We start from the raw sequence: 18,256 nt of genomic DNA, 5'->3' as shown, positions 1-18,256 counted from the left end.
ACAGAGAGAAGATAACTAAAAACTGCATTTTAATACGTAGGTGTCCTCACCATCATTAATTCATAGTTCTGACAGTGGCACTCATCATGGCCCACTGATTTGTAGAAATCACAGAACAATTGTTGTGGTGTCTATACAAACTTTTGAAGCAAATGACAATTGTCTGTTACATGTTTTCCGACTACTTGACAAATAGCACACCATAGCGTAGGCCCCACACTTGGTCCTGTTGGAGCTTCTTGCCTTAGGGGCATAGGCCCTCTTCCTGTGATGTAATTCGCAAAGGCAGGGCAATGATCTTTATCATGCCCCTGGTTTTTACACTTGAGACACCAAATTTTTTCACGCACCTCCGACCGTGCCGCTTTTTCCTTTTTTAAGCTCTGCAACTCCAAGTAGAAGTTCTACAGCTCTGCATGAATCTGTTGAACTCCCAAAGAAGCGTCCCGGATAGGTGACTCATGCAATTTCATCACGATTTTCAGGGCTTTCGCTTTAGTTCCTATCTTTTGTTGTGATAAAGCAATCCTTAAGTGGGGTAGGAGCGCAATAAACCGAAATACACAGAGAGAAAATAACTAAAAACTGCAACTAAACACTATATACCTCCATATCTTAAAAATGACGTAGCTAGGGCTACCAGAAACCTTTTCGCGTGAAACGAAAGGGGTTCCTTACTGGAACATATGCTCCTAACACAATAGAGCGGTCCTCTCGGCCCAAAAGCAGTCAAAAACAATAGATCTAGGAAACGACAGTCGGATGCAGTTCTACCGGCTTCAGATTTGGATCACCAACGGATGCGGCCCTCAACTTGGCTCTGATACCATGTAGGAATTTACACGGTAAGTTCCTCAGACAGAACACCAAAGGACACCGCTCACAAACAGATCACATAGGAATTTACAGGGTAAGTTCCTCAGACAGAACACTAAAGGACACCGCTCACAAACAGATCACAGATCAATACACCAGTATTATTCAGAACACTAAAGAACACCGCTCACAAACAGATCACAGATCAATACACCAGTGTTGTTCACGTGATCTGTCTGTGAGCGGTGTCCTTTGGTGTTCTGTCTGAGGAACTTACCCTGTAAATTCCTACATGGTATCAGAGCCAAGTTGAGGGCCACATCCATTGGTGATCCAAATCTGAAGCCGATAGAACTGCATCCGACTGCCGTTTCTTAGATCTACTGTTTCTAACTGCTTTCGGGCTGAGAGGACTACTCTATTGTGTTAGAAGCATATGTTCTAGTAAGGAACCCCTTTCGTTTCACGCGAAAAGGTTTCCGGTAGCCCTAGCTACGTCATTTTTAAGATTGGGAGGTATAGAGTATTTAGTTGCAGTTTTTAGTTATTTTCTCTCTGTTTATTTATGTTTATTGCGCTCCTACCCCACTTAAGGGTTGCTTTATCACAGCAAAAGATAGGAACTCGGGCGAAAGCCCTGAAAATCGCAATGAAATTGCATGAGTAACCTATCCAGGACGCTTCTTTGGGAGTTCAACAGATTCATGCAGAGCTGCAAAACCTCTACTTGGAGTTGCAGAGCTAAAATAAGGAAAAAGCGGCACGGTCGAAGGCGTGCGAAAAAGTTTGGTGTCTCAAGTGTAAAAACCAGGGGCATGATAAAGATCACTGCCCTGTCTTTGCGAATTACATCACAGGAGGGGGGCCTATGCCCCTAAGGCAAGAAGCTCCAGCAGGACCAAGTGCAGGGCCTGCGCTATGGTGTGCTATTTGTCAAGTAGCCGAAAAACATGTAACAGACAATTGTCATTTGCTGCAAAAGTTTGTACAGACACCACAACAATTGTTCTGCGATTTCTGCAAATCAGTGGGCCACGATGAGTGCCACTATCAGAGCTATGAATTAATGATGGTAGGGACACCTATGTATCAAATGCAAGCAGAAACTCGGCCTCTGGATCAGGGCGCTGGGGGAACGCGCGAAGGATATCAAGGGCGCGAACGAGGCCGAGGAGGAGGAGGACCTGGTAGGGATCGGGGGCAGGTCATTTGTTACAATTGCGGAACACCAGGACACTACACGCGGGAGTGTACAAATCAGACACGCCTGTCATGTCAATACTGCACTTAGTTTGACCACACAATTGAAGAATGTCCTGTATTGATGGCCAAGATGCAGGGGAAGAAGGTGCGGCCTCAGCATCCTACCCAGAACTTACAGATGATGAAGGCCGAGCGCCGCGAAGAGGACCCGAATGTGAATATCGTACTGCGAAGAGGGATCGCGACTAGTGACGATAAGGGAAAGCAGCCTGAAGAAGGATGATGGGTCTATAAGGCCCCAGAAAAGGAGGTTGGGTTTGATCTGGAGCGCGCGAAAGAAACATTCATGGAAGCGAAGAAAAGCTTCGCTAAAGCCTCCAACTTAGAGGGTCAGAACAAATTGCCAAATACCAGCATGCGTATAGAGGTTGACCCCTATGTGCTTACCACATTCTTGGAAACTTGTATGAAATTACTACATGACAGCAAGGCTGTGAAAGGGCTACAAGAGTTGATAAACAAGTGTGCCAGTAAAGATAATGCTCATGATGGACCGCGAGTAGTCAGAAAGATTGGTAAGCATAAGGCAAGAACAAGGTGTCGGATGAGGCTTACTGCGCAAATAGGAGACTATGAGATGGACCACGTTATCTTGGATTTGGGATCTAATGCGAACGTATTGCCTAAACAAACTTGGGAGAGAATGGGGAGACTTGCACTGCAGTGGTCTCTGATTCAACTGAGGATGGTGAACCAGTAGAAGATTATCCCTATGGTACGATTGTAAGGAGTTACCGTAGATATAGAAGGTGCGAGCGCGCTGGCGATTTTGAAGTAATAGAGATTGTTGAAGATAGCAATCCATACCTCGTGCTCCTGGGATTTGATTGGGCTATTGACATGAATGGGGTCATCAATTTGAAGAAGCAGACAATGTTGTTTGAAAGGAAATCGCTCCGCATTGTAGTACCATTGGACCCTGCAGAAGGACCGCGCTATACTGAACCAGTCCACGACTATGAGGAGAGTGATGATGATTTGGATCAGATCTATAAAATCACAACGCGAGACCAAGATTGGGTTAATCCGACAGTTGATGGACGAATTGAATGGGATTGCGAAAGTTCATGTACCTCGGATTCTGACGAAGAATTGGAACATTGGCAAAACAGGTTGCACAAAGTATTCACACTGCGCTGCAACATGATGACCAAATTGCTACATTGTGTCGTCAGAGGTAAGAAATTTTCCTTATTACGATGGTTTAACTAATGTAGATAAATTTTTGGATGCCTTTGAAGGAGAAGTTCCAGAGGATTACCGCTTTCAGGCGTTGGACTGGGAACTGCGTGCTACACCTGCTCGATGGTGGGGTACGCACAAAGACAGCGTTGATGAATGGCGTGATTACAGAAGGATGATGACGACGCAATTTGGTCGTCCTAAAGTACGGATAACTGAGATGTAATATCCCTTATCAGGGATATCCCTCAAACACAAGCAAACTCCAACCAGAGATGGACTGGGAGGGTGTTTACCAGATATGTCGCCTCTGAAAAGAGGACGAGATCTGGAGGCTACCTGGCCCTTTCCAGACTCTATCTAAGAGTATAGGAGAAAAACACACAAGTGGTATAGTAGCTGGGGAGCTCAAAGAGATAGAAATAACAATAGTGCAACATACAATAATGTATACATGGAATATAAGCAGATACTCTAGAAATGCAAAGAGAAATGCTAAGCCATTTTATTATACTGAGTAATGGAAAGAGTACAAGAGGTGATCAGAAAGATAGCACCTCGACTTGCACAAGGCAAGTGAAGAAATACACTCAGAATGGTAAGGAAATTGCCTCTCTCTGAACTGCGTCCAAGCTGCCGGAGAACTGTTGTGCTCTAAGTCACAGGACACGTCCTCCAAGGTCCCGTGTCCCGTATTTTACATGTCGGACACAAAAACGGCCCTAAAACGTGTCGAAAACGTTTTTCATCATGTCCTATAAAATGTAAAACGTATTCGCCGGTTTTCGTCGTGTCTTGCATCTCGAAAACGCGTATTCCGTTGATAGAAAGCGTTGCCTGCATAAGCTGCAATTTTTTTTTGAAAGAAACAAATAATTTTTGAGTGGGGCAGCTTAATGATCAAGTCTAGGCCCTAGTATTGATATGTTATTCATGGTAATGTTAAATTCTTAAAGTAAAAGTGACATTCTCCTTAATCATCATTTTTATCCTTTTACGTAAATTTTTAACATTACCATGAAATGACTCAGGATGTTTGAGAGTGGTTCCGGCCTCATTGGATTTCATATGGAGAAAGTAGAATTTTAGATTTCATTCAAAATGCAACAGACTTATCAGTTTTTCAGGATTTCAGGATTGGGAGATTGTAATGTTTCCAGGTGATACCACCTGCCTAGGCTACCCCTGCCACCAGTAGAGGACGTGGTCTACCTCCTATAGCTCCTACTTCTAGTTCTTCAGCTTCTAGAGCATAGCAAACTCCACTGCCAACTCCACCAACACCAACATATACATCTAGAGGGAAAGGGAAAGCTGTGGCATTTTCTCGCAAGACGGGCAGAGGAAATCAATAGGATTAGACTTTAGTTATTTTCTTATGTGCTTGTAAGTTGTACATCAACAATGAACATTGAATATTCAAGAATCAAGACCAAGCATATCACATTCTAATTTCTAAATAGTAAATTTTGATTCTATTTATTTTTTTAAAGTGAACTATGAACTTTGAGAAGTAATTATATTTTAATTTGATTAGATACGCTGCAACCTGCAATTTAATATGGATAAAAAACTATATTTTGGTATATATATATATATATATATATATATATATATATATATATATATATATATATATATTATTAAATATATATAAAACGTGTCCCCCGTGTCCTGTTTCTAGGTCGCTACGTTTCGTATTGAATACTCGTATTTACGTGTCCTCCGTGTCTCGTGTCCTCGTGTCATGTGACTTAGGTTGTGCTGCTGCTACTGCTGGAATCAAGTGAGGATTTGGGGTTGTTCCCCTCCTCAAAAAATGATGAAACTCTTGAATCAACCTCTGCTCAATAAACCCAGAAAAGCCCAGAAAGCTTTTCGAAAATCGCTAACCCCCGAAAATCACCCCCTTGAGGATCAACGCTATCCCTCAAGAATCTGCACTGCCCCTGAAGAGAATCTTCCAAAACTCTACCCGAGACTCTGCCAAAATCCTCCAATATGCAAGCGCTGATCCCTTGCTCAATCTCCAAGCTCAAATCCTCCACATAAACCCAATCCGGAGCTCCTACCAAAAGAGACTACGTCCTCCCCTCTCAAGACTGCGCAGCCATCAAAATGCTCAGTTCCCCTTCAACTCCAGAGATTGCTCCTCCTGCAAAATACTGATGAAACAACCTTGCCCGAGCAAGCACTCGAAGTCCCCCGGGGCTAAGGGTGAGATCTCCGAACAAAGACACTCAATTCACTAAACAGTGCTGCAGACAGGGTAAACAGCTAGCGTGCTCTAAGTCAAAGTGACTAGCTCAAATGCAACATAATCCCATGCCCAAATAAAAAGGCTCCTCTCTCCTTTATAGCGTTGGCCTCTCTCAAAACCCTAAGGCCCACCTCCTCCAACATAGCATCTCTCTTGCCACGTGCTCCTTCTCCATCTGTGCAGTCCCTCCAAGTGTCTACGTGGGCCCCCTTCTCTACGTGGTCCTTTGGCCCCCTTGGTTCCCCTTATAAGTTACAGTCTCCCCCGGAAAAATGCTGCTTGTCCTCGAGCAACTGAAGTGATGGATGCTGCAAAATTTTCTCACTCTCCCAAGTGGCATCCTCATCCGGTAAATTCTTCCACCTCACCAAGAATTCCCGGACCATCCTGCTCCGCAGCTGCCTCTCCCTGGTATCAATAATAGCCTCTGGCTGCAACACCAAATGCCCCTCATCATCGTGGGTGGTAGCTCATTTGTCACTGTCACCTGCTGCCCCAATGCCTTCTTCAGGCATGATACATGAAAAACGTTATGAATCTTGCTACCTCGGGGCAGCTCCAGTTCATACGCAACCTGTCCAATCCTGCGTACCCTGTATGGCCCATAAAAGTGGGGCTTGAGTTTCTCAGCTCCCTTCTGCTTCAGTGACGACTGTCGACATGGCTGTAATCGTAGGTAGACCAAGTCCCCTACCTCAAACTGTCTCTCCACCCGACCCCTATCAGCATACAGTTTCTGCTGGTTCTGCGCTGTAGCCATATTATCCTTGAGAGCTCGGAGGATATCCTGACTCTCTTGGATCCAAATCTTGGCTTTCGAAACCTTGCTAGCACCAAACATCACGTCAGCAAAAGATAAAGGATGATATCCATATAAAGCATAGAATGGTGACATACCAATGGACATGTGATGTGTAGTGTAGTAGCAGTACTCCCCCAGATGCAGCCACTTCAGCCATGCTTGTTGTTGCCCACTGACATAGTTATGCAAGTAGCCCTCCAGCCACTTGTTAACTATTTCTGTCTGCCCGTCCGTCTATGGGTGATAACTGGAACTCGGTATCAACTCCGTCCCTACCAACCGGAAAAGCTCCTGCCAAAACCCGCCCATGAAACGGTTGTCCCTGTCACTGATGATGGTCTTAGGAAGACCATGTAGCCTGAAGAACAGCTCGGCCACCTGCGCTGCTGTGTAGTGTGCGGATATGGCGAAAAAGTGTGTGTACTTTGCCAGTCAATCAAGGACGACAAAGATACAATCCTTGCCCTGTACCACGGGCAACCCTGTGATGAAGTCCATCGAAATACTCTCCCATTTCCCCTCCGGAATGGGAAGAGGCCGCAATAATCCTGCGGGATGGCTCATCTTCCCCTTGTTCCTCTGGCAAATATCGCACTCCCGGATATGCTGGAGTACGTCCTTCTTAAGGCCCTTCCATGAGAACCTCTCTCTAATGGCCCTGTAGGTTTTGGTATAACCCTGATGGCTGGCCAATGGTGAATCATGTGATGCCTAAAGTATCTTCTTCTTCAGCTGAGATCCCTCAGTCAAGAAGATCCGGTCCCTATAGTAGATGATCTCATCAATTACCCTATACCTGTCATCCACCACCTACCCATCCAGAACCTCACATGCAAATTTGTCCTTGGAGTACTCTACTAAGAGTCGAGCCCTCCAGTCTGTGTCCAAGCTCATAAGAGACAACGTGGCTAGTCTATGTGAAAGGGCATCTACTACCACGTTGTTCTTACCCTTGACATACTCAATGTTAAAGTCATACGCTTGGATCTTACTGATCCACTTCTGCTACCTCTCCTGTAGCTGTTTCTGCTCCAAAAAGAACCTGAGGCTATTGTGATCAGTCCTCACCCTGAACATGTTACCCACTAAATACTGCCGAAATTTGGCCAATGCATGCATAATGGCCAGCATCTCCTTGTCGTATATAGAATACAACCTCTCATGCGGAAAGAGATTCCGACTCTCAAAGGCTATAGGGTGACCTCCTTGCATCAACACTGCGTCGATCCCCTCTCCTGACGCATCACACTCCAAAACAAATGGCTGCGAAAAATCCGGCAATGCAAGCACTGAGCAGCTGCTCATAACCTCCTTGAGCCTGTCAAAGGCTCGCTGCGCTGTATCCGTCCAACTGAATGCCCCTTTCCTCGTCAGATCTGTCAAGGGTGCAACAAGCTGTGAGAAACTCTTGACAAACTTCCGGTAGTAAGTACAGATGCCAATGAATCCTCGAAGTTCTGTCACATTCCTCGGCTCCGGCCAATCTCTGATGGCCCTGATCTTCTCCTCATGGACTCTCACTCCGTCCACCCCTATGATGTGTCCCAAGTACAACATCTCCGTCAACCCAAACTCACACTTGGAGAGCTTGGCATAGAACTGCTGCTCCTCCAAGATGCACAACACTGTCCCAATGTGCTGGAGATGCTCCTCCCAAGTCCTACTGTAAATGAGAATATCATCAAAGAACACCAACACAAACTTCCTTAAGTGGTTACAAAAGATGTGATTCATGTAGGACTGGAATGTAGCTAGGGCGTTGGTTAGCCCAAAGGGCATCACCAAAAACTCAAAGTGCCCATAGTGACACCTGAAGGCAGTCTTGGGAATGTCCTGCTCCCTCACGCGAATCTGATGGTACCCAGATCTCGAATCAATCTTTGAGAAGAACCGTGCTCCTCTCAACTCATCCATCAACTCATCGATCCTAGGTATGGGGTACCTGTTCTTCAGGGTCTTCTTGTTCAGGGCCCTGTAATCAATGCACATCCTCAATGTGCCGTCCTTCTTCTTCACCAACACCACGAAAGAAGCAAAAGGACTTGTGCTCGGCCGAATGTGCCCAATAGCCAACAACTCCTAAATGGCCCGCTCAATCTCATCCCGATAGGCCTTGGGATGCCTATAGGGGGTAGTAATCACTGCCTGTATAACCTGCTCAAGCTCAATGGTGTACTCAAACCCCGAGTCTAGTGGCTGTCCTGACGGAATCTCCCCAAACACTGTGGCGTATTGGTCAAGGATGGATTGTATCTCTGGGTGCACCGTCTGCCCTGTAGTCTCTGCCTCTGATGCACGCAGCTCCACTGCCCACGCTACGTCTCCCTTCCGGAAGACTTCCTGCATCCGATGAGCCAAAATAGTCCGAGGCGGATATGTGTGCTGTCCCCATATCTTCTCATGCCTCCCTGTCTTCTCATCATCCCACTCCATCTCTAGGGCCTTCCAATATGTCGTGACCTTCCCTAGAGTGATAAGCCACTGAACACCCAGTATCATGTTGGTGTCCGGAATATTGACCACGAAAAAGTGGTCAATCAATGTGTAGGTGCCCATCGTCACTAATAACTCTGGGACATAACGAGCACACACCATGGTCCGATCTCCTGGGACCAAAACTAAAAATCCATCGAAGCTCTCTCTCTGTATACCTCTCCGCTCAACCATCTGTGCATCGATGAAGTTGTGGGTTGCCCCACTGTCAACCAAAACTGATACTCGCTGGCCACGTACTATCCCCCGTACACGCAACGTCAAATACGTGGGAACTCCTCGCAATGCTGCAAGGGCCCCTCCGGTAGGTGCAAAAGCTGCACTACCTACTGTCGCTGGTGGAGGTGGCAAAAGATCCTACGTGGCATGACTATCTCCTGCCTCCACATCATCCTCCTCATCCTCTTCCCCACTGCTCTCGGAGAAGACCACAATAAAATGTGCTTTGCCAGCAGTGCATCTATGTCCCGGTGCCCACGGCTCCTGACAGGTAAAGCACAACCGCTTCTTCTTCAGCTCCCTCTTGGCATCATCATCAAGCTGTGCTCGTCTTGGATTCCCCTTTGGAGGCGGAATCCTCACATCCTTCCCCTTAGGCTGGAAAGCCTGTCTCTGGGGGTGAGATGTCTGGGTCCTGGGTAAGGCATCCTGTAAGTCTCGGGTCCTGCTAATAGCATCCTGGAGTGTGGTTGGTCTAGTGGATCTGACTAGACCCCGAAGTGGCTCTGTTAACCCCTCAACAAACATGTAGATCCTCCGTGCCACGGATAGATCTGGCACCATCACTAAAACCCTCAAGAAGTCTGCAATGTAGGTCTCTGGGTTCCCGGTCTGTTTGAGCCTCGTCAGCTCAACAAAGTGTTGTTCCGGATCCCCCCAGTCAAACCTCTCTATCAATCTCCTGGTGAACTCGGCATATGTCGTCACTGTGGAGTGTCCGAGTGTAACCATCCCATGGAACCACCAGTCCTAGGCCTCACCATCCAAATGTAATGTCGCCACCTTGATGGCCTCTGTCTCCGACATCTGGTTAAGCTGGAAATAGATGTCCAGCGTCTCCACCCAAGACTTTGCCGAACCATTTGATGAGCCATCAAACGTAGGCAAGTGGAATCTACTAGCTGTGCGGTGGGTGTCTCCATCGTGATAATGTCGGTATCCTCTGTGATGGTCGCGGGGTCTACTATCCCGCTGGAGCTGAACAAAGTCTCTGAATGAGAGAGCATCCCTGAACTCTTACCCATAGGCCTGGTACTCTGCAAAATAATCGCCCATATGACCGAGCTCTGCCTCCTGCTAGGCTCCGACCCCCGTGTCTGCTCCTAGGAAAGTGGGCATGGTAGAGCGTGTAAGGGCATGTGAGGCCATCTACTGAGTAGCATCACACTAAGTGGCACCCTGCTCTAGCAAATGGTGGGATGTACCCGATCCCTCACCAACCTGGAAAACCCGTGGGTTCTCATGCTGTCTAGCTTCCACCGTCGTGAATCTCTACCCCATCACCTCGATCTGCCTCAACAGATCCTGCACTGATTTGAGGAGCATGTCCGCAAATCTCCTTCCGTCCTCATTTGCCATCAGATCCTCCTGCTCTGCGTCCACCATAGGCTCCTCCTGTTCTGTGTTCACCACAGGCTCCTCTTGTTCTGTGTCCACCACCTGAACACAGTCTCCCTCTCCGTAGGTGTTCTCCAACCTACGCTCAATATCTTTGTATTTCCTACCTCTGTAACAGATGTAGGGCTTCTCCCTTGGTGTCATAGACTGCTAGCTCCACAGGCTGAGCCAGATCTATGCTCTGATACCACTGTAATATCCCTTATCAGGGGTATCCCTCAAACACAAGCAAACTCCAACCAAAGATGGACTGGGAGGGCATTTACCAAATATGTCGCCTCTGAAAAGAGGACGAGATCTGGAGGCTACCTAGCCCTTTCCAGACTCTGTCTAAGAGTATAGGAGAAAAACACACAAGTGGTATAGTAGTCGGGGAGCTCAAAGAGATAAAAATAATAGTAGTGCAACATACAATAATGTATACATGGAATATAAACAGATACTCGAGAAATGCAGAGAGAAATGCTAAGCCATTTTATTATACTGGGTAATGGAAAGAGTACAAGAGGTGATCAGAAAGATAGCACCTCGACTTGCACAAGGCAAGTGAAGAAATACACTCAGAATGGTAAGGAAATGGCCTCTCTCTAAACTACATCCAAGTTGCCGGAGAACTGTTGTGTTGCTGCTACTGCTGGAATCAAGTGAGGATTTGGGGTTGTTCCCCTCCTCAGAAAATGTTGAAACTCTGGAATCAATCTCTGCTCAATAAACCCAGAAAAGCCCAGAAAGCTTTTCTAAAATAGCTGACCCCCGAAAATCGCCCCCTTGAGGATCAACGCTATCCCTCAAGGCTTTGTGCTGCCCCTGAAGAGAATCTTCCAAAACTCTACCCGGGACTCTGCCAAAATCCTCCAATATGCAAGGGCTGATCCCTTGCTCAATCTCCAAGCTCAAATCCTCCACATAAACCCAATCCGGAGCTCCTACCAAAAGAGACTATGTCCTCCCCTCTCAAGACTGCACAGTCATCAAAATGCTCAGTTCCCCTTCAACTCCAGAGATCGCTGCTCCTGCAAAATACTGATGAAACAACCTTGCCCGAGCAGGCACTCGAAGTCCCCCGGGGCTAAGGGTGAGATCTCCGAATGGAGACACTCAATGAAACAGTGCTGCAAACAGGCTAAATAGCCAGCATGCTCTAAGTCGAAGTGACTAGCTCAAATGCAACATAATCCCATGCCCAAATAAAAAGGCTCCTCTCTCCTTTATAGCATTGGCTGCTCTCAAAACCCTAAGGCCCACCTCCTCCAACGTAGCCTCTATCTTGCCACGTGCTCCTTCTCCATCTGCGCAGTCCCTCCAAGTGTCTACCTGGGCCCCCTTCTCTACGTGGTCCTTTGGCCCTGTTGGCTCCCCTTTTAAGTTACAACGTTGTGCTACTAGGGAGTGGCTTAATTCAAAAAGTGAGTCATGTCCCCCTTTCCTCACCTTTTTATTTATAAATAACTATAGAAGGCAAAATTGAGCAAAATCGAATATTCTAATTAGCCATGGCTAATTAGGAATATTACATGAGAAGTATGATGGGAGGAACGATCCGCGCGATCATTTGGCCAAATGAACTAAGGTATATAGGACAAAGCCGCAACCAAAATGGGCAATTGATTTTGTAGGACCGATTCAGCCCCCAGGTAAGAAAACAGGTGCGCGCTACATCATCACCGCGATAGAATATTTGACTAGATGGGTAGAGGCACAGCCTGTGAAGGACTGTACAGGGGCAACAACAACAAAGTTTTTGTTTGAATATGTGTTGACCAGGTTCGGTTGCCCGAAGGTATTGATGAGCGACCGCGGTACACATTTTCTCAATGAAACGATCAGCGCGCTGATAGAAGAGTTCCAGGTTTACCATCAGAAAAGTACACCATATCATCCTCAAGCCAATGGAACAGTTGAGGCTTTCAATAAGATATTGGAGAATGCACTGACGAAGATTTGCAACGCGCAGCGGAATAATTGAGACGTGCGCGTACCAGCAGTATTATGGGTATACAGAACTACTTGCAAAAAGTTAACAGGTCAAACACCTTTCCGATTGGTTTATGGTGTAGAGGTTGTAATGCTAATGGAATATATTGTGCCTAGTCTACACATAGCAGCTTTCAAAGGAATGGCGAACCGCGAAGCCTTAGACGAATGGCTCGCGTAGCTAATGGAGCTCAAAGAAGATAGGTTTTTGGCTGGATTCCATCAGTAGGTTCAGAAGGAACGCAAAAAAACTTAGCATGATCGACACGTCAAACTACGCACCTTCAAGGTAAACGACTTGGTTTTATTATATGATAGCAAGCTCGCTAAGTTTCCGGGAAAGTTTTAGATGCATTGGCTGGGGCCATATGTTGTCAAAGAAATTACAGATGGTGGTGCAGTTCAACGTGCAAAGTTGAATGGAGAACCATTTCCGAGAAGGGTAAATGGAAGCCGGTTGAAGCCATACACCGGGGATCCGACTCAATGACTACACGACGGCAGGATAGTCTTAGCGCTCCAGGCAGTTGCAAGGGAGCGCGGGACTATAAACTACACTGCCCAGTTCGTGGAACTACGCGACAAAGGGGATTGCGCGGCAAAGGGTGATGTCATAGTATCACACAGCGCACGAAGGGAGCTGCGCTATGAGGGGAGATATCGCGCAGCACAGCCAAAAAATGACCGTTACAGTCACTTTTCATGATTTGACAGCCAGGAGACGGTTAAGACGGGGGGCGGCATTTAAGGCTGAAATCTTTGAAGATCTGCTGCCAAATCAGCATTTATGGACGGATTTTGGGTGGAACGGTCGAATTTGAATTCAAATTCGCCTATAAATTACGTGTGCCCGTCCAAGAGAGAACACTTTGCATCCTTAGAATTTTTGAGTTGTGATGTCCATCGTTTTTGAATCCTCAGCCTTTTTCCAGATTTAATCACCAGATCTGTGTTTGATACTTTGCCTAAGGATACTCAGCACTATGTCCGAACCAGGTGAGACTGCAAGCACCGGAGGAACTGTTGCCTCTGAAGGAGTGGCCCCAAAAGTTGTCAACATGGAGGCTCCAACTCCTGTGCCTATGGTGCCAAGGTTGCCAAATCCGAAGCCTACACTAGCACGTGAAAATCCGAAGCCCAAGAAAGACAAGCAGAAGAGGCCAATGTTGGTGCGCCAGACACCAAGGAAGCACTCTGCTACCCAGGCCCAGAAGAAAGATAAACAACCAGCGAAGGATAAGGGGAAAGTTGTAGATTTGGAGGCCGAAGAGGGCACAAAGAATATAGATTCCGAGGGCGTGGAGCCCATCTCCAAACTGTCAGATTACATCCCTCGGCGTAAGGGAAAGGTGAAGGTCACTATGGTTCCAGATGCGGGGAATTCCTCATAAATACACCCCTGCTACTAGAAGGAATCACATTTGAAGGTCTGCCCCTGGCGCGGATTCTCTATTTGAAAATGGAAGACTGGGATTTGGAGAACCATGAGAGGTTCCCCCACCTCACGACAGAGAACTACATGAAGCGGGTGTACTATAAAGAATATGGTGTCACCGCGTTGGAGCCAGTCGAGTGGATTTGCGGAGTGAATCAATCGGGGCTATTGAACTTGCTGTGGGTGCCCCACTACCACCGCTCCAACATCAATATCATCATTATCAAGCAATTGTTAACCCTAGTACATGATGGATGTTTGTGGTTGAGTGCACCGATCCCAATCACAGACATGTTGATCCATCGAATCACGCTCCTGCCACATTCAAGCTTGAATCCAACCAAGGAGTTTGGCGGAAAAACCAGTGAGCGCAACCTAGCAGAAAAAATGAAGGAGAAGTTCAAGTTAGTTAAGAAGTCATGTGGGTACTCCATCACGTCTATCACCGACCCCGCGATGCAAATTGCCACACAGATCCTCGTTGGTAAGGTCATGAGGAAATGTCACGCGGATGAGGTTCCGATGCCAGTAATCTCGTTAGCTGCACAATGCGCGGAAGGCGTGTAGTTTAACTAGTCGCGCTACCTCTGTAGCGAGTTCCTTGTGAATTGTCGCGAGGCTCAGGACAAGAGCAAAACCTTCCACTACGCATGGTTGTTTCTCTCCATCGTGCTAGTAGCTTGGGAGCTACCTCCCTTGGAGAAAGGATTGTCGAAGGCTGCACAGTTTGCCTCCCTTTGGGCCACAAAGGACTTCGCGCGGGTCACGGAGACAAAAGTTTTCTAGGTGTTGATGGAGGCGAGCATTCGCATGGCCATCAACCAGAAGCCACGGTTGTCCCCGACTGTGTTTGAGCAGTTATCAGAGTATGCGGAGTTTAAGGCAGACTTCCACCGCGTATATATCAGGGCGCGGAAGGATCCGCAACAGAAGTGGTTTGATCTACCTTATCTTGCCACAGACGATGTCATTCAAGAGGTTATCAAGCGCTGGTCGACAGATTGGCATTCTCCATCCGATCTGGCCGCAGGCACTAGCAAAGGCATGGGGAGTTCCACAGAGAAAAAGGAGGCAGCAACGCAGGCAGTCCAGCAGTTGGACGAGAAGCGAAGGAAGGAGGTCGAGGAGAAGGCCCGTCTAGAAAAAGAGCACACTGCGAAGCAGCAGACCGAACAAGAATAGCGTGACTCTGAGCGGAGCAGTAAATCCCCTTCGCCCCAAACCGAGGAAGAGGAGCAGTCAGAGCAGGGAGGTGGCGGAGATGAAGAACAGAGCACTCCATTTCGGGTGAAGAGTTACAGGGATCAACAGAAGGAGGGGCTCGGAAGAAGTCGAAAGCAACAAAACCACCGCTAGATCCCATCATGCTCATAGAGGGCGATCTCAACGAGACCGGAGATAAAGTGCGCAATACCACAGCGAACTTTTGCAACAGTTCAAACAGAAACACCTGTAGTTGCTAGGTACTCTTCAAAAGGATCTGCACGATCTGTAGATCCAGACCAGCAGGATCTAGGTGGGCGCAGGGCAGGTGAGTGCCACACAGACGACCTTGGCACCAGGGACCAGTCAGGCTGCAGAGATGGTCAAATCAGTCGATCTCGAGCAATCGCGCTACCAAAAGGGTTGTTGAGCGCAAAATCGACCGATGACAAGGTCATCGTGAGTATGGTGAAGAATATTGGCCTCAACCTCGAAGCGCTCCCCAACGAGTATCTTCACACACTGCAGACAGGTGTAACAGCGGAGTTACGAGCGTGGGAGCAGCAGGCTCTTAGCCTAATCAGTGAATATCAAGTAAACAATGAGCAAATGTTCGCCAAGAAGACAAAGGCATTGAAGGCAAAGGAGACAATCCAGGTAGAGAGCGCCCAGCTGGCAACCGCGGTGGCAAAAGCATGCAGGACAATGCCGGAGTTGCACATACCGAAGGAGGCGCCGCTTGAGGCCAAGATTAAGAAACTTGCAGCGGTCTCCATGACGCTAAGACAGAGGTGGCCTGAGTTCAATTCGAGCTCAACCTGAAAATCACAGAACTAGAGCTCAGGTCACAGCCTTTGACTCCGCCAATAGTTAGGGAGCAGCGCGAAGCAACTGTTAAGGATGGAATAGCTATTGTCAATGCCGCAGTGGGACTGCACAGTGTTGTTTGAGCAGGCCATGGAAGTAGTCATGGCCCTGCAGGAAGATCCCAACCTGCAGAGATTAAAGACAGAGACCTGCGAGCTTCAGCAGCAATACGACAAAGTGTGGGCGACGACGCACACAGTGGCTACAACACAGCGCCTCGCCAAGTTGCAGGAGGGGAAGCAACTCCTTACACAAGTGGAAGCTACACAGAAAAAAGAGGTAGTCCTTAAGGCGCAATTGGATCCTTGGTTGGAATAAGCCTACCAAGTCTCCGCCAACATACAGGAAAAGTTGGTGAACCTACAGCTTACACAGCAGAAGATCAAGCAGGACAGCAAAGGACCAGCGATAGAACTATTGGTCGAACAAGTGAAGCAGGCAGCCACGCAAAGCGCAGCTGAAGTAGCAGTGGTGCAAGTACAGCTGGGGGATCTTCGTAGCAAGATCTCCGAGCAGTTGAGTGACTCGAGGGCGAGTCACGATCTTTGTGTTGGGGGCTTATTGGGATGGGGTCCCCTAGGTCAGTTTTGGGGCAAAAGCCCAAGTTTTGATGTAAAAAGATGTAAAGTCTCTGCAAAATGTGGTCGCGGAGCGCATAGCTAGTTAAGAGTCAAAAAGGGTTTTACCCTTCTTTTATGTAACTTGAGTTGGCTTTTGAAGATCTACCCATGGTCCGCGGACCATGGGATTGTATAAATAGGTGTGTCTTAGGGATGTCTAAGGCAAGTAATGGAAGTTGTCTATGGGTACAAGCGAAGAAGTCTAGTGCAGAAGCAGAAGTCTTAGAGGAGGAAAAGGCTTTGTAGTGGAGTGCGCAGAGGCCTAGAGTAGTGTCCGCAACTGAGTGTGCGGACCCCTGCAGCTGAGTGCACAAGGAAGTCTTGAGTCTGTAAGCTTAACTAAATATCAATAAAGAAGATTGTTGCAGAAATTCTTGTTTTATCTATTAACTTTTGTTATGTATGAATGTGCTTTATGCTGTGATGAATAATGGTTTTATGAAATAATGATGTATTGATGCGCAACTTTACTTGATTTACATTGTTATATGAACGCAATTAATGTTAAGTGATTACGTGAAGATTATAACACTTTCTGTTAAAGTTATCAAACACTTACGTAGATGAGCAAATAATGGTCTAAGGGTAATCTAAAGCACGCATAAGTAGCTAATTGACCTATTCAGGGTCCGCAAAAGCCAATCGTAGACCTTCGCGGAGGTCTAGAGGCCGATTGGAGGAAGTTACGGCGATAGGCTGCAGGAGCATAGAGGTCTACGCGAAGGCAGATCTAGGTCGCCAAAAGGACATCACACTGATCTCTGGGTGCGGAAACTTGGTTCCAGCATCCCCCCAAGGTGAGACTTCAGTCTGCGCACCGCGGATTGATGTCGAAAGGGCCAGTAGTGTAGGGATTTGTTTGGCGCAACTAACTCTGAACCTAGGTCAGGACCCCCTAAACCAACACCCCCCTGAACCAAAGGAGAACTAGCTTGAAGCGAAAAGATGGTTAGTTGGGTGATAGTGGTCCCCTCTAAGGTGTAGTGGGTATCACACTTGATCTTTTGAACTTTATCTCGAGAAGTGCAATTTTTTTGCTGCAACGGTACATGCAAGTCAGGGAAGACAAGCAAGAGATATAGGCTAAGGTGATTGAAGTTGACTATGTCTTCCTCACTTGAACAAAGTTAGTTATACTGCACAGAGTTGTTTTGTTGCATATTTTGTGAAATCTTGGTTGTGAGGCAAATTTTAGTGGTAATGTCTTTTCCCTTGCTTCTTTTAGGGATCATCTTCTCAATACTAAAGTTTACTATTTTAAGTTAACAGAAGTCTTCTATTAAGAGATTCAAGATGTTATGCACTTAAAACAGAGTCAGACCTTAAGACCTTTCTCTTGACCAATAGGTAATCTTATGCTCCGTTGTATATTAGTTCTGTACTATATATTCAGTTAATATGAGAAACACTTTCCAGAAACAAAGAATGTCAATGTATAAAGATACAGTCACTGTGTGCTCCAACAAAAACTCATCTTATCAGTTTCTTGGACTGCATTGGATAAAGAATCATTTGATAACAAGAGTGGTGTTTTAAAACAACTGATCCAACATACCTGGCACTGAACAGAAGAAAATTTGCCATGTAGCAAAACCATAAAAAGGAAAAAACTTAAGAGTTAGCCATTGGGCATGCCCAGATAAATCATGAATAGCAAGAAAGTGAAGACTAGAAGAACAACCTTAGGATTATCCCTAAAATGCTCAATTAACTGCAATGCTTAT

The 18,256-nt window shown here is 46.7% G+C and overlaps 1 protein-coding gene across 7 annotated transcripts in view; it reads right to left on the bottom strand.

The window, feature by feature from the left end:
- LOC149197881 (lipid phosphate phosphatase 2-like) overlaps nt 1–18,256 on the bottom strand; it is a 179,377-nt gene that overhangs the window by 68,229 nt on the left and 92,892 nt on the right. The window lies entirely within an intron of this gene.

The sequence above is a fragment of the Pinus tabuliformis genome, chromosome 2_2, assembly GCF_031772625.1.
Source record: "Pinus tabuliformis cultivar Carrire ecotype Pingquan chromosome 2_2, CPIR1, whole genome shotgun sequence".
NCBI lineage: Eukaryota > Viridiplantae > Streptophyta > Pinopsida > Pinales > Pinaceae > Pinus > Pinus tabuliformis.
This window is presented reverse-complemented; position numbering and strand designations above follow the sequence as displayed.